This window comes from Lissotriton vulgaris, chromosome 10 (assembly GCF_964263255.1).
Source record: "Lissotriton vulgaris chromosome 10, aLisVul1.2, whole genome shotgun sequence".
Taxonomy (NCBI): domain Eukaryota; kingdom Metazoa; phylum Chordata; class Amphibia; order Caudata; family Salamandridae; genus Lissotriton; species Lissotriton vulgaris.
In genome coordinates this window covers 717,872,631-717,889,190 of record NC_141698.1, presented here as the reverse complement: position 1 = coordinate 717,889,190, position 16,560 = coordinate 717,872,631, and positions in this window count along the sequence as shown.

Sequence of the window (16,560 nt, the reverse complement as noted above, 5' to 3'; positions counted from 1 at the left end):
GTTTTTATTCTCTTACAGAATTGCACTCCTCACTACTTCCTCTTTGATTGCTCAATAATCATGTACGTAGGAAGAAAGGATTGCAATGTTAATGTCCCAGACTGGACAAACATCCTTTTTAAACTGTTTTGCTTTTTTTAGGCTGTATTTATTAAGCTGCTGACATACAAATATTGTGTATTTATATGAGATTTGGTAATTGTTGCATTTTATCTTACTGCGTTACTTGTTTAAATGTTGTTGTATATATGCTATTGTGCTTTTTAAAGTTATTGTAACTGAAATAAAAGCTATTTGCAGATTGCCCAATAAGAAATAACAGTGTATGCTGATTCTAAACTTCGTTGCAAAAGTACATTGGATGAAGAAAGCTTGTTAGTGGAGTGTATTCTAATATTTGATGGGAAAGGAGCACAGTTTCTTGTGTCCCTATTTCTCCGAAGAGATGTACTATTAGATTTACTGTAAACTAAATCAAATGTGTCGTCGTCTTTACCACTCAGTTACTCCTCCTGTCCCTGTACTTAAGTTTATTTTTTGCCTCCTTTTCTCCTCCTTGTTTTCATAAAATTGATAATCAATGCAGCAGAAAACGTAATGAGTTCAAATGATTTAGAAAAGTTCTGGAGAATTTGAGAAACTTCCACTTTGAAGTGGCTCCTGCTGGGAGTCCAAATTCCTCCTTTTACTAGTTCACAAATATTCACTTGATTTACAAGTACGAATTATACATGTTGAAAAATGTTCATGCAAATATATGTAGTTCACAAGATCTACACTATCCACCTTTAAAAAAATGTTCACTTAGACTAGGGAACTATAGGACTTTAACAATTGAACAGGAAAATAATTGTTTTTGCCATACCTACACAAAAGAGAGTTTTGTGAAAAGTAAATAATAAACATCTTTAAAGAGCACCAGGGCCCACTTTCAATATAGTTTGCACGGGCTATACATGCAGGTCTTTAAAATGTAAAGAAGAGTGATACTATCATTTTGGTGCATTGTGTGGCATGAACTCTGCATAAAACTTCAGTAAATGAGGATCTGGATCCCTCAGTTTACCATGGTCACATTTCTTAGAACGGAAAAGTTGAAACAGGTGTATGTTGGAGAACAATTAAGCAAGTGGACTTCTGGTTTCAGAATCAGCAAACATTTTGGGGAATGACATGCTTTTTGCTGTAGACTATCCTTTAACAAGTAACCACAGATGTCAAGATTGCTCTGTGAGTGGTTAATACAGACTTTGCCAGCGTACCCTCTAGGTTCTCCTTCACACCACCACTGCCAGCTCCCGTCTGTTCAAAATTTCCATAGAACTGGCCTTGAGCGGATCGCCAATCGCTGGCATATGGCCCAGTATCTGACCTACATAGTAACCTCACGCAAACATTAAAACCACACACCTATGGGCCTCGTGCACAAAGTTGTGGTTCCAAAGCAGTTGTTGATTTGTGAATATTGATTGATTTTCAACCCCTTTCATTTTGAACTGCAATGGATGTACTACATGTTCATAGTACAAATGCCCATTCGGTAGGATTTGTAGAGTCCTCAAGGAATCCATTTTGCAAATCCCATCAAAAGCCTGTGAATGCAGAGATGGAGCCTACGAGGGGCAGCAGGCTACCATTCCTGCATTCAAAATCTAAAACATGTTATTTTGTTTTAGTGCAGCACACTAGGGGAATCCCTGGACCACTGACTGTCTGCTCCCCACCAACCCCTTCCCCAATGCCCACAGCTCTCTTTCTCACAGTGGACGCTTCCCCTATGCAAATGCTGTCTACTTTAACAGGTCTTTATCTGATCAACGGTTTGCAACAGTAATTGGAGTTGTAAATCACTGCTTCATGACACTACGAATAGGAAGGAGAGTGGGATACCCCGTTCAAGCCCTCTAAGCCTTACACAATGCAATGTGTTGGAAAAGCATTTCTAGCCTGTGATATCCAGCCCTCGCAATATGAACGTGCCTATTAAATGGTTACTGTTGAGAAACTATGGGTGTGTAAAAGAAGGAGGCAGACAGGGTCGGATTGGTAAGGTGGGCACTTGGGCAATGGCCGAGGGTCGGGTATCTGAGTTCCTGCTGTGGGCTGCTTTTTTTGGGCAGCATGGGGTCTGATCTGGGGGGTGTCTGTGCTGTTCGGATGCCACCAGCGGCCCAGTGGGTGCCTGAGTGGCCTTTCTGGAGGCAGATGGGCGTCCATTACCTCCAGGCCCGGACTGGCCGTTGTGGGCACTGGGCAATTCCCCGGTGCGCCGCACGGGTGGGGCCAGTTTTGGGCCCCTGGGGGCCGTTTTTGTTACAGGGCCGTTTTTGTAGCAACACTGCAAAAACGGCCCTGTAACAAAATCGCCCGAAAACCGGCCATGGCAACGAGCGCGGTCACACCCCCAACCCCCTGGGGAGGGGGGGGGGCCGGCCGAGCACTTTGCTAGGACCGGTTTTAGTTCTCAGTCCGGCCCTGATTACCTCCCTTTTATCAACGGCCCATTAATGTATGCAGATTGAGCGGGGGCAGGGGGCCTGAGCAGAAGTGGCCTCAATTGTTTTCAGGTGTGTCCAGTGTGACCTAAACCGTGCATTCCGTTTATCTAAGTAAAGTTGAGAAAGCATGCCTCTATGAGAGACCCCCCCCCTTCTTTTTATAAAAATTTGCCGAAGCAGTGTTTTGCATAAAGGCAATATGCAAATGTGGGCCACCTTTTTGTAGCGTCCCCGGGACTATTTTTAATAACAATCCAACCCTGGAGGATGACATGGTATGTAGTGTGGAAGGCATGTGGACCCGCATGCACCCAAGCCGAAACACAGAACCTGTTCCCTCGTGAAACATGGAGACCCATACATAAATACCTCGACACTAATGGCGCCAATTGATGACAATCAACTGTCTTGGTCGTGCAGGAAGAAGCAATTCCATCTTTGCAGCAGCCGAGCCCAGCACCGCCATTGCTGTAACTGGGGCCTGCAACAAGCATGTTACACGCGCTGCGTGCCAGCTTCAAAAATTTGGGAACTCAGGAGTTTATCACCTTGCACCCCCGGCGTTGTCCTAGTCTGAATAACTTCTTTGAAACTGATGCAAAATGAGGGCGTTTACCGCCTTTAACAAAAACCTTAATTAGAAGAAAAACAAGTGTTGAACCTGCAATTGATCTAAACGCTAATTTCATTTGCCACCTGAATTAGACACTGTCTATTTATACTCTATTAACGCTGCATGTGTCAAACACGAGATGGTTGCCAGGTGTTGTGTGAGATGGGGACACTGAATTATGGAACAGGGAAAGCACAATTATTTGGCACGAGGCAACGAGCAGTGTCTCCCTGTACATTTTCAGGAATACATTATTAAGACTACTCTGTTGTGGGAAACTTTGTGGCAAGTGAGAAAGTAACCAATACATAATAGCCATGAGAGCCAGCTTTTGTTGTGGTTGCGCCTGCATAATTACCTTCTTGCAAACCCACAGCTGAACCATTAGTCACAGAAGAACCATGGAGAATGCAAGGTATTACGCCAGCTCAGGAGGGGAAGGGCACTGAGAGACAAGCAACAGGTGGAAAACTCCATGGATATAAAGCAAAAAAAAGTAGTCGTCTGGGAATGTCAGAATGCAGGGGGAGTGATAACTAACACCAGACACAACATATTTGACCTTGAAAGGTATTATCTGTCAACACCTAAGGGGAGGGGGGGGGGTGTTTTCTATGGTTTTGCACAGGTGCTCGTGTGGCACAAAGGGACAGAAGGCATTGCTTATATTTACTTACCATTACAGATCCTGTTTGTGCGGCACAAATGTGCACAGCACTGCATGAGCGCCTGGTCCTTTTGATATGCAAACCCTCATTTAGCAAGAAGCTAAATATTAATAAGAAAACAGTATTTCTGCAACTATGGCTGAATCTGAAAATTGGTTTTATGAACCTTTATTTATTTCTCAGATGCATATAAGTGTTGCATGTGAAAGTCCAGTTATCATCAACCAGGATACTTAAGGGTCTGAGTACCAGTTTGACAGTGTGGTAGCGGCCACCATGCCAATGCCCCGCTCGCACACTGCCAAACTCTTCCGCCGACCACCTGCCAGATTAGGAGTTTTCTCCTGGTTTGGCGGGCGGTGCTTTGCCTGTCCCTGGTGGTGAGCCTTAGAAAATCACCCCAATGGTAACCCCAAAGCAAGCTCCTGTATGGAATGGACTGTTAAGTCCATGCTTTGCAGAAACTGGAGGTGCGTGCATATGGGGGGCACACCATGTGTCCCTGAATGCATCACCTGACCCTGAGGCAACAGGTGGCCATGTAGGACCCGCTATGTTTCCTTACCACCACACTTTTCATGGCAGGCTCGCTGACAAGAAAACTGTGGCAGTAAGGAAACACAATATTAGTGGCGGTGGCAGTTGTAGCAGTCCTATGGTGGTCATGCCAAACTCTTAATAGGGCGGTCAGACAGTCGGTGCGGCAGTGCCCACACCGCAGCTACAGCGGTCCATAGCGCCTCAGTAGTCGTAATAAGCCCCTTAGCCTCTGTTACCCCAAACAGTTAGCCATTTTTTTCCATTTTTGAACAATAACAAGGTATTTACTCATTGATTTTAAAAGGCATAACCACAAAATACTGTTGATTATCATTAAAGAGTCTGAGCAAAGGTAAGTAATGCTGAGTAACGGTGTAAAGGATTACATTGATGGAATAGTGATGTTGTACATCTGATTCCAGAGGAAAAGCATTGTTTTTTGTTTTTGGCTTGGTTTGACAAATTTGGGAAGCATTATAGGGTGTTGGTTATTAAAGTTGCTTTTTCCATACAATTTTGATATGGATTCTTTTTGTAGGAAAAAAGCTGGATAGATTTACACAAATAGTAATTGACAAAGAGGCCATTGAGTTATATATGCTGTAATATCTTGATGTAAACCATGCTAATGTTTTTTCCTCGTCTTTTGAGACCCCTCCCACAAAAATGGTAACAATGTTAAGTACATACTGGCAGTTGGGTCCAGGTCCACAGTCCCAAATTTTGAGCTAATTGCGATTGGTTGCCATAAGTAGAACATTATTGCTTTAGCAGCCTTTATGAGGCTCACAGGGTTGTAAGATAGAAGCACTTATGGTTAAACCACACGAGCCTCTACACCGCAGCCCTAACCACAAATGCGTCTTAACCATGCATTCCTTTACCACACATGATTTTACCACAACATTTTGTGGTATAGGCATGAATGGTAGAGGGGTATGTGTTGCTAATGTTGCCAGTACCCCACCCCCTCACCCCATCACGCTGTCTCTTAAACAACCCCAAACCCCTCAGCCCTAAAAACGACCCCATGTACCCATTCCCCTCCTACTGCCTTAAAGCCTAAAACCCTGCCCCTTTACGTACACTTCTCCAACCCCCTACGCTGTCCCTTAAACTGCCCCAACCCCTTCCAGTGGCCTAAAACCTATGTCGACACCCCAACCCAAAAAACGACCCCATCTACCCATTTCCCTCCTACTGCCTTAAAGCCTAAAACCCTGCCCCTTTACATCCACTTCTCCAACCCCCTAAGCTGTCCCTTAAACTGCCCCAACCCCTTCCAGTGGCCTAAAACCTATGTCGACACCCCAACCCAAAAAACGACCCCATCTACCCATTTCCCTCCCACTGCCCTATAGCCTAAAACCCTGCCCCTTTACATACACTACCCGACCTCCCTGCTGTCCCTTAAACTTCCCCAACCCATTACACTACCCTAAAACCTAACCTGACTCCCAGCCCTAAAATTGACCCCATCTATCCAATTCCCTCCCACTGCCCTAAGGCCTAAAACCCTGCCCCACTACGTATACTACCCCGATCCCCCCCACCTGCGCTGTCCCAAAACTACCCCAATCCCGTCCACTGCCCTAAAACCAACCCCGACCCCCAGGCCTAAAACCCAATTCCCTCCCACTGCCCTAAGGCCTACAATCCTGCCCCTTTTCGTGCACTACCCCAACCCCTGTGCTGTCCCTTAAATTACCTAGACCCTTTCCAATGCCTCTAAACCTACCCGACCCCCAACCCAAAAAACTACCCCACATACCCATTCCCCTCCCACTAACCTAAGGCTTAAAACCCTGCCTCTTTACATACACTTTCCCCACCCCCTGTCCTCAGCGCTGTCCCTTAAACTACCCCAATCCCTTCTACTGCCTCAAAACCTACCCCGACCTAAAAACTACCCCATCTACCCATTCCCCTCCCTCTGCCCTAAGGTCTAAATCCCTGCCCCTTTACGTACACTTCCCCAACACCCACAAGCTATTTCTTAAACTACCCAACCCCTTCCACTGCCCTAAAAGCTACCCCGACCCCCTCACCCGCCCTAAAAATTAACCCAACTAGCCATTCCCTTCCCACTGCCCTAAGGCCTAAAACCTGCCCCGTAAGCTACACTACCCCACCCCACCTGCGCTGTCCCTTAAACTACCCCAACCCCTTCCACTGCCCTAAAACCTACCCTGACCCCCTCCCAGCCTTAAAAGCTAAGCCCAACCCCCTCCCAGCCCTAAACACTATTCCTCCAGCCCCACTTACCTCACTGCGGCATCTTCCTGCTTCTGTCTTTCAGCAGCTAGACCGCACACTGCCATAACCATGCATGTGCATGGTTACAGCAAATGCGTGGTTAAGGTAAGTGTGGTGGAGCTTACGTAGTAGGAACGCGTGTGTTCAGACCACAGTGTTCCGACTGTTTAGGTGGACTCCACTGTGAACCATTCACTGCAGTCATGGGTGAGCTGTAAGGTAAAAACAACCTACTGGAAGAGGGGTAAGTACACATCCCAGGCAAATGGAATATACAGTTTAATCAAAACAATAAGCCTATATCCATCAGTAGGGCCCACACATCCAACACACTGATCTGTGGACACAATGGCCATGGTATATAAGTTAGTTTCAGGCTACCTCATCACGCTTACAGTGCCTAAAATTATCACAAAGGGCCATCACCCGAAATAGGCGTAGTCTTGAATAAATAATAGTGCCTCTCTTATGCTTTAACAATGGTAATATATTAATATTCACTGGCACAGTTTCTCACAAAAGGGTACGGTTTAAGGAAAGCCTGGGATTATCGCTTCAGGTCAAACTGAAAAATAGAAAGTACTTTGTAGGAAGAGTTTTATGAAAAAGAAACTAATAATGTATCAAAATGATCAATGCTTGAAAAATGATTAATTGGGGGAAAATGCATTATAAGAGCCGCTATTAAACAGTAAGGTAACATAAAATGAAACTCGAAAACAGCAGAGTGAAATTTGGAAACAAAGGTGGACAATTGGGTTTTCTTTGGTGATGAGGGTTCATATGACTTACAATGTGGCTCTTCAGGCATTGTGTGTTTAGTTTCTCTTGGCCTTTCAAAGATAACATTTATTGCGGCTACTAGGTGACAGGGTCTATCTAAATGGTGTGGAAAAGATGCAGAGATGCTGACACGTTCTCTTGTGGAAGCTCTTTGAAGCTTTCTTCCAGACATTTGCAGGTGTGCACCTACATCCTTTTGCTCATTTTAGGACAGATGATGCTCAAACACTTTAGTTCGGTGGATGGAGTTGGATCGAGGTCTGCAGCATCTGATTTGCTTCAATGTGAGCCTGGAGGGGGATAGGCAGTGGGGAACGCCCAGCATCGGGCAAAGCCCCTTCCACTCTTAATAAGGCTTATCCGGTATTGAAACTGACTCCACCTAGGCTCAGCTACCTTTTATCATTTTGGATGACCCTTCATTTAATGGTGGGGACCACCTTAAAGGAATGAATGCTGGCTAAACCAGAGGCACTTGTGCCTGCACTTTTTAAACTTATTCGTAATACCGAAATACTGCTTAAAATTGTGCTTTTAAATTCATTTGCAATATTGCCTTAACTGCTTGATTTAATAAGCTTTTATTGCTCACACCTTAACCCTCCTCTCCGCTGCCCAGGGCCACTCTCAGCCGAGTATTGACGCTGTGGAGCTGGTCCCGGGTACAGAATTACGGTGGCCATTTTGAGTTGGTTGTGATTCTTCGCACTCTAGTTGCTGATAAAAGGGGCATCCCTCGACCCTGTGCTCATTTGTATTGAGTGTCTGTGTCCCTCTTGAGGCGGAAGCCGGGAGGTTTTGTAGCTCTGTGTGCCTGCACTTTTTAAACTTATTCGTAATACCGAAATACCGCTTAAAATTGTGCTTTTAAATTCATTTGCAATATTGCCTTAACTGCTTGATTTAATAAGCTTTTATTGCTCACACCTTCCTTCTCCTCTCTGCTGCCCAGGGCCACTCTCAGCCGAGTATTGACGCTGTGGAGCTGGTCCCGGGTTCAGAATTACGGCGGCCATTTTGAGTTGGTTGTGATTCTTCGCGCTCTAGTTGCTGATAAAAGGGATGGACATTTCTCCGCGCAGCGGACGTGATCAGCGGCCGCGCCAGATCTGAGCCGGAGTCGTGCCAGAGTCCTGCCGGTCTGCGCCCATCCGCACTGAGTACGCGCTGCAGGATGGGCTGGACACTCTTGCTCCCCCCATTCAAAACATAGACTTCTTCACCACTTTGCTTTCACTAAGACCGCCACCTCTGCCTTGTCATCACACTCTACCCCCAGAGGGACTTTCTCTCTTTAAATGTTGCTGCAATTTTTCCCCACGCACTCACCCTAAGCCTCCCAGGAAACGTCAGGCTAAGGCTAAATCCTCTGAACATTTGGAGAATTTAACTGGCTTTCTCATCAAGGCCAGATCGCTGGTCAAAAACAAAATCGCTTTTAAAGACTTTGTAGAACAAAGGAATCCTTCTTGGGTCTTTATCACAGAGACCTGGGGATCCACCTCGGCCGGTCCTGATCTGGTGGAGGCTATCCCTGATGGCTATACCCTTACCAAAATGGACCGTACTGACCGCAGAGGTGGAGGTCTAGGAATACTGTGTAAATATCAGTTTTCTTGTCGTATCGACCCCCTCTCATCCCCCGAGGAGAAATATGAGGCACTACATTTCACAATCCAACTAATGCCCTCTGCCTCCTTTACGGGTATTCTCTGTTATAGGCCTCCTGGACCAAGGATCGATTTCTGCCACAAATTACTTACTCTGCTAGAACCTTTTATTAGCAAGCCCAAACTCACCCTTTTAGGTGACTTTAATTTCAATTTGGAACTATCACAGGATAGCAATACTAAAGCGCTAACAGAGGCTTTGACCTCTTGCGGATTTATCCAATTAGTTGAGGGTCCTACTCATGCTGCTGGACACACTCTTGATGGCATTTTCTCCAATGATACCAGACTGAGGATCGATACCCCGATTCCTCTGTCCTGGTCTGACCATGCGGCTATCCCCTTCCTCTTTACCCTTACCCTTTCTGGATCTGATCTAACTAACAAAACAGGATGGGAAACCAGGAGGAACTATAACAACGTAACCAATATTACGCTTGCCCCTTTCTTGAATGATTCTCTTCCCCTCGTTCCGTCTGATGTTAACGAGGCTGCAGTGGCCCTGTCCGCTTCGCTCACTCTTGCCCTGGATTCACTAGCACCCCCTAAAAAACATTACTCAGCTAGAAAGAGCCCCTCATCACCATGGTTCTCGGAACAACTCCGATCTCTCCGGCAAAAATGCAGACAGAAAGAAAGAGCCTGGTATGCCCACCAAGACCCTTTGAGTAAAAACCTACATAAGTCTGCCCTGAGAAAATATAAAAACGCTATTGACGAAGAAAAAAAGAATTATTTTACTAAAATCACCACCTCTTTGAAATCCTCCAGGGAACTTTTTAAAATTATTGATACCTTAGCCACTACCAAATCATCTGAATCAGTGAATGATTTGCAAGAACTATGCGGCGATATCGCAGGATTCTTTCATTCTAAAATCGAGGAAATTTACAGCTCTCTCAAATCCTCCAATACTACATTAGACACAAACAATACTCCCCCGCCCTCCTTCCCCTCTCCCGTATTCACGGAGACTACTGACTCTTTGGATTCCCTGCCAAACTTCTCCAGTTTTCCTCATATATCCCTTGAGGAACTTAACCACCTTCTTGATGCCACCAAATCCTGCTCCCCTCTAGACCCTGCCCCCTCAAAATCTTGAAGGCCTGCAGAGATTCTGTCCTGCCTCTCCTTTTGCAAGTTATGAATATGGCTATTGACGAGGGGCTCGTTTCCAACTCCTTGGAAAGCGGCAGTTGTAAAGCCCCTTCTAAAGAAATCCTCGCTCAATCCGGAAGTCCTAAAAAACTTCCGACCAATATCCCTGCTCCCAGCCCCGGCAAAGATGCTTGAGGCCCACCTCAATTTGCATCTGACTTCCTATCTTGAAAAAACGGATCTCCTTGACATCTCCCAGCATGGCTTCCGTGCTGCTCACAGCACCGGATCCGCCCTCACTGTAGTTGCTAATAACCTCCGCACCGAGGTGGACAGAGGCCGGACAACCATGCTGGTGCTCCTGGATCTCACAGCAGCTTTTGATACCCTATCCTCTTCAATCCTGGTTGACCGGCTGAAGGGGATAGGGGTGAGGGGAAGCGCCCTAAGTCTTCTGTCTTCCTTTCTCTCACAGAGACAGCAAAGGGTTCAGCTTGGTAGTTTTCTGTCCTACTCCAAAGAAGTGCAATGTGGGGTTCCTCAGGGCTCGGCCCTGAGTCCCTTGTTATTCAACATCTACGTAACCTCACTTGCCGAAGTTATAAGATCTTTTGGGTACCAAATATTGTCTTATGCAGATGATACCCAAATTATCATCTCCTCTACCTCACCGACCATTGAGGCCGCTTTCAAATTTCGATCTTGTATGGAAGCGGTCTCCAAGTGGATGGTGCGCAACTACCTGAAGCTTAACGGTGAGAAGACGGAGGTCCTAGTCTTTGGAGGAAACCCTGACATCTGGTCCAAGGACTGGTGGCCTCCCTCATTAGGAGACTGTCCCCAACCCACCAACTCGGCCAGGAACCTTGGTGTTCTCTTCGACTCGGCCCTCTCCTTTGAGCTTCAGGTGAACAGAACTGTATCCACCTGCTGTAACACCATCCGCATGCTCCAAAAGATCGCCCCCTATTTGTCATTTGACGCCCGCAAGCAGTCTACCGTTGCCCTGGTATCTTCTAGGCTTGATTACTGCAATGCGCTATATGGGGGCATAAACAAGAAAGCCCTCCATCGTCTTCAAATGGTCCAGAACTCTGCTGCCAGGATGGTCTTAAACCTTCCAAAGCTATCTTCTGCTACTCAGGCCAGAAAGGACCTCCATTGGCTCCCCATACATTCCAGGATCTCCTTCAAAATTATATGTCTGGCGCACAGAGCCGTATTCGGCTCTGGCTCCGAAGGCATAAAGGGTTTGGTCAGTCCCTACTCCCCCAAGAAAACCCTCAGATCATCCTCAAAAAATCTGCTGTCGGTTCCCAGATTTAAAAAAGCGAAATGGAGAGGAAGAGCCTTTTCCACTCTGGCACCGAAATTGTGGAACAACCTTCCCCCTGAGCTGTCTAACCAACCTTCCCTGAATATGTTTTGGAAGCTCTTGAAGACTTGGCTCTTCTCCCAGGCCTATCACAGAATCTTTAATATACTGTCTGTGTTTCTTTTTGGTATCTGTAATTGTCCAGTCATAGTTTATGTTTTAGTCTGCGCCTTGATGCCCTTGAGTTAAGTTTGCGCATTACAAATAATCATTCATTCATTTACTTGTAATCGCCACGTTGTGGGGAGTCACAGACTCTGTACTTTTCCAGGTGTAATAGGAATTATAGCTTGGGTTGAAACAATAGTGATTGGCAAATACATATAAAAATAAAGCCAGGAACAAAACAACCTAATGCAGCTGAAAAAAGTCAGGGAGTTTGAATAAGGTGAGCTTATTATATGCAACACAATGTCATCTCATCAGTGGCATGAAGCATGTGGGATACAATCACTGTTGGAAATGTGAATCCCCGTTGGCTGAGGGTTACACCAAAGCCCCGTAGGAACCCCACTCCCACGTAAAAGAGGGGAGGTACATTCGTGCCAAGCATGTTATGACCCTGTATCGTGATAGATGAGACCCACTACAGATGGACGCTACACAGAGGTCATGTGAAAATATCTGATTCTTTATATATCTTTATCACCTAGATCAATAACGATAACAGTCCACAGGATCAAGTTACAGCGAGGTTTAGGTTACTTCTTGCAAAGGCTGAGGCTGGAAAAGTTCAGTTCCATTTAGGTCAGTTCGTTTATCAGCGCCACTTCTACTGACAGTGTCTCAAGATAACTGTTGGATAACAGAGGACCAGGCTCCTTCAGCTGGGGCGTCGTAGAACAAAAAGGCCATGCCCCTTCAGCGGGGGTGACGTGGAAAGGCAAGGCTGCCCACAACCTGTGCGAGGGGGTAGGTAAATGTAAATGTATTTGAGCTTATATAGCGCACAGCTACCCACAAAGGGTTTCCCGGCGCTTGCTTAGGGAACCCGTCCTGGTATTCCCCTGTGAGATAACCCTGGCAGGGTATCCACAAGGTGAAAGCCAGGCATCCCGCCGCGAGGGGCCGTTGTGGAGATTAAGCAAGCTATTGCCCAGAGTCGCAGAGTGTGAACCCGTGAGTCGAGGAGGCACCGGAGCGAGAATTATCGAGGCCGTGGAATTTTTTGAGCTCAAGACCCGCCGAGGCGGAGAATTGAACCCTGGTCCAGGGCCGATCTCAGCTTCCGGGTCTGCCGCCTCTAACCCCTGAGCCACACTTCTAGGTACGAGGCGCACCGGCCAATCTGGTTAAATACTATGGGCACTGGCTGGAGAATGTAGACAGTACGAGGCGTACTGTTTGAGGATACATACAAGGAGCATCGGCTGGTGCGAGAAGACAGGACGAGGCGTACTCAAGGCTGTTTGAAAGCTACAGTCCAAAGCGCACCGGCTGGTGCATGAGATGCGTATGAGGCGTACTCAAGGCTGTTTGAAAGCTACAGTCCAAAGCTCACCGGCTGGTGAGTGAGATGCGTACGAGGCGTACTCAAGTCTGTTTGAAAGCTACAGTCCAAAGCGCACCGGCTGGTGCGTGAGATGCGTACGAGGCATACTCAAGGTTGTTTGAAAGTTACAGTCCACAGCGCACCGGCTGGTGCATGAGATGCGTACGAGGTGCAGGATAAAGATGCATTGCGCACCGACGGGTGCGTGAGATGAGTACGAGGCATACTTGATGCTGCTCCAGGACAAAGATGCGATGCGCACCAACGGGTGCGTGAGATGAGTACGAGGTGTACTCTAGATGCTGGAGGTCACAAAGGCGATGCGCACCGACTAATGCGGGTGAAGAGTACGAGGCGTACTCTACGATGCTACTTGCAATTCGATGAGAACGACGGACTTGAGCAGTGACGAGGTCAGCAGGGCTCTTGGGGTGGCGAAGGCTTGGAGCCGGGACGAGGTCAGCAGGGCTCTTGGTGTGGCGAAGGCTTGGAGCTGCGACGAGGTCAGCAGGGCTCTTGTGTTGGCGAAGGCCTGGAGCCGCGACGAGGTCAGCAGGGCTCTTGGGGTGGCGGAGGCTTGGAGCCGTGACGAGGTCAGCAGGGCTCTTGGAGACCTTCCTTTTTCTCAAGTATTGGAGTAAAAAGTCAGTGTCTTTAAAGTTCTCTCCTGCTGCAGACTCGCAGGCATCTTGAGTTTTTCCAAAAGTAGTCTGCCCCTCCAGTGCGAGGGTCTTTCCTTTATCCAGCGAAAATGTCTTAGGTCTCCTTTTTTTTTTGTCCTCATTAGCCACTTTATCGTTCCAAGAACTGACCGACCACCAAGAAGAAGTCCCTGAAAAAGGTAGGAAACTAGAAAGTAGCTCCATTCTTCCCAGGGGCAGACCAGATATCTCGGCGGGGGAAACCTCTGGACGATCTTACTCCATCAAAGTCTAAGACAGGCTATCGGCCCGCTATCTTTGTGGCATGGGGAGCCTCCCGTTGGACCTGGAGTACTGGGCCTAATCATCGGACCCGGTAAAAAAAAAAACCCGGGTTCTCTGACAGTTTTATCTCCACTCAAGTAGAAAATTCCAGAAGCCCAGACTACGGGGACTACAATCCCTTGCCATATCTACTTTAGATGTTTCCTAAAGTGATGTTAGCCACTCTGCATGAGTCGGCGGATTGACATTGACCCAATTTTTACAGATTTGTCTTCTTGCTATCAATATGGCATAGTACAAAAATGACCTCTCTAACCCCCCAATGTTATCGCTTAGCCCAAAGATGACTAAGGACCAAGAAAAATAAATCGAGATTTTAAGAATTGATTCAAGAGATGCTTTAACTTCTTGCCAGAAACTACTAATGTTGGGGCACTCCCAAAACATGTGGAGATCTGAGGCTGCTGGGAGGAGGCATTTATTACAGCACTTTCCTGATTGGAACTTAGACAGTCTTTAGGGAGAGTAGTATGCGCGATGCAAAGTAAATAATTGATTGCGCCTCAACCAGGCTGGTTTGATGATTTTATATAGGAAACTGAAAGATCTCGTCCATAGTTCTTCTGCCTGAACGTCTCCGTTCCCTCCCCACAGTTCTACCGGGAGGCTGAAATCTCCATCTACTTCCTCCATAATGTTCCAATAGAAAAAAGCAACTTCCTTACCACCACTAACTTTCTCTACTAGATTTTCCTCTAAGGAACTGTATCCCCCAAGTTTAACCTTTTTATTTGTCTGTTCTCGAAACCAGCTTGACAGTTGTATATATATAAACCAAGATAAAGGTGAGCTAACCCTCTCAGAGAATGCATCCCGTTCTAGTAAAGACCCTCCTGCCACCAACTCTCCCCATCTTAATATCCCTGCCTGAGTACGAGGCGTACTTGATGCTGCTGCAGGACAAAGATGCGATGCGCACCAACAGGTGCGTGAGATGAGTACAAGGCGTACTCTAGATGCTGGAGATCACAAAGGCGATGCGCACCGGCTAATGCGGGTGAAGAGTACGAGGCGTACTCTATGATGCTACTTGCAATTCGATGAGGACGACGAACTTGAGCAGTGACGAGGTCAGCAGGGCTCTTGGGGTGGCAAAGGCTTGGAGCCGGGACGAGGTCAGCAGGGCTCCTGTGGTGGCGAAGGCCTGGAGCCGCGACGAGGTCAGCAGGGCTCTTGGGGTGGCGGAGGCTTGGAGACGTGACGAGGTCAGCAGGGCTCTTAGAGACCTTCCTTTTTCACAAGTTTTGGAGTAAAAAGTCTGTGTCTTTAAAGTTCTCTCCTGCTGCAGTCTCACCGGCATCTTGAGTTTTTCCAGTGCGAGGGTCTTTCCTTTATCCAGCAAAAATGTCTTAGATCTCTTTTGATGTAGGCAGGGAGTTCCCCTCCCCAGATCCCGGTTGGGGGGTGTCTCCTGTCATGGGACACCTCATTCTTTGAAGCAGGAAGGCAGGGTCGTCAGCCACCCAGCAGGAAGTGGCGTTGGCATTGCGGAGGACAGGACACAGCCCAGAAACCACTCCTCCCCTCTAATCTAAAAGGCAGACAGCTGACACCAGATGCTGGAGTTTCCCCAGGCCCTATCACTATCTCCAGACGGGGGATACACATTACGGCAGTATCACACAGCAAGATTGCATGAGGAAACAGTCACGTCCCAGAAGTCCTATTTCCAAACTTAGAAGGTAGAAAACACACTTCCTAAAGAATGTATTAATCAATTCGGATTTCAGGGACGCTAGTCTCATATCTCTTCCATGTTCCCTGGGGCAGATTGATCCTCAGTTGTAATAATCAGACCTGCCTCTTCTGGCCTAGAGGAGGCAGGTATCCTTACAGTAATAAAACGAAAATGGTTGTAACGTGGTACTAGATCATGCGACACACATTAGGGCATGACCTACCTTTAAACTACCAATGCACCCTGCCCAAGGGCCGACCATAGGGGCGTCTGATATGTCGCAAGGGAACCCAAAGTTAGGGAAAGGGTAAATATCTCGCAAAGTCTAGGTGTTAGCCTTGAAAAGAGGGCCAGGTCCAACACAACCCCCTTCCAGCCAAACACAGGGGAGAACAATCACTACCAGGATGGGCTTCCCTGTGGTGGACGATAGAACATGGAACCTGGCCCACAACAGCCTACTCCAGTCCTAGGCCGAATGAAAACAGTATTCTCACTTGGGGACATCATCTGTGTAGCACATAATCCTTGTTTGCTTAGAGGGGTGTCCCCCCACATCCACAGTACACACCCAGCTAATACCGGGGTGTGGCCTAGTCCACCCCCTGTCAATTAAGACAACCAACTATTGTGGCCACTGACAGCTATCAGTGGTGAGAGCCAGGCCTCCCACCTGCTAGACCTCTCTACTGCTGGGGGCTTTGGAGAGTGGGGGACAGTAGCCCCAGGTGCTTGGCATCTTCTTTCCACTCCCCCTCCTGTTCGGTCAGGTATTGCTGCGTGACACCAACCGACCAACCCTGGGTCCTTACCCAGCTGCCGGCTAGGGGACTGAGGTGGCGGTCCCACACCCTGGTTCCCTCCTCTAGGGGGTTCTGCATCCTCCCACCGGGAGAGATACCC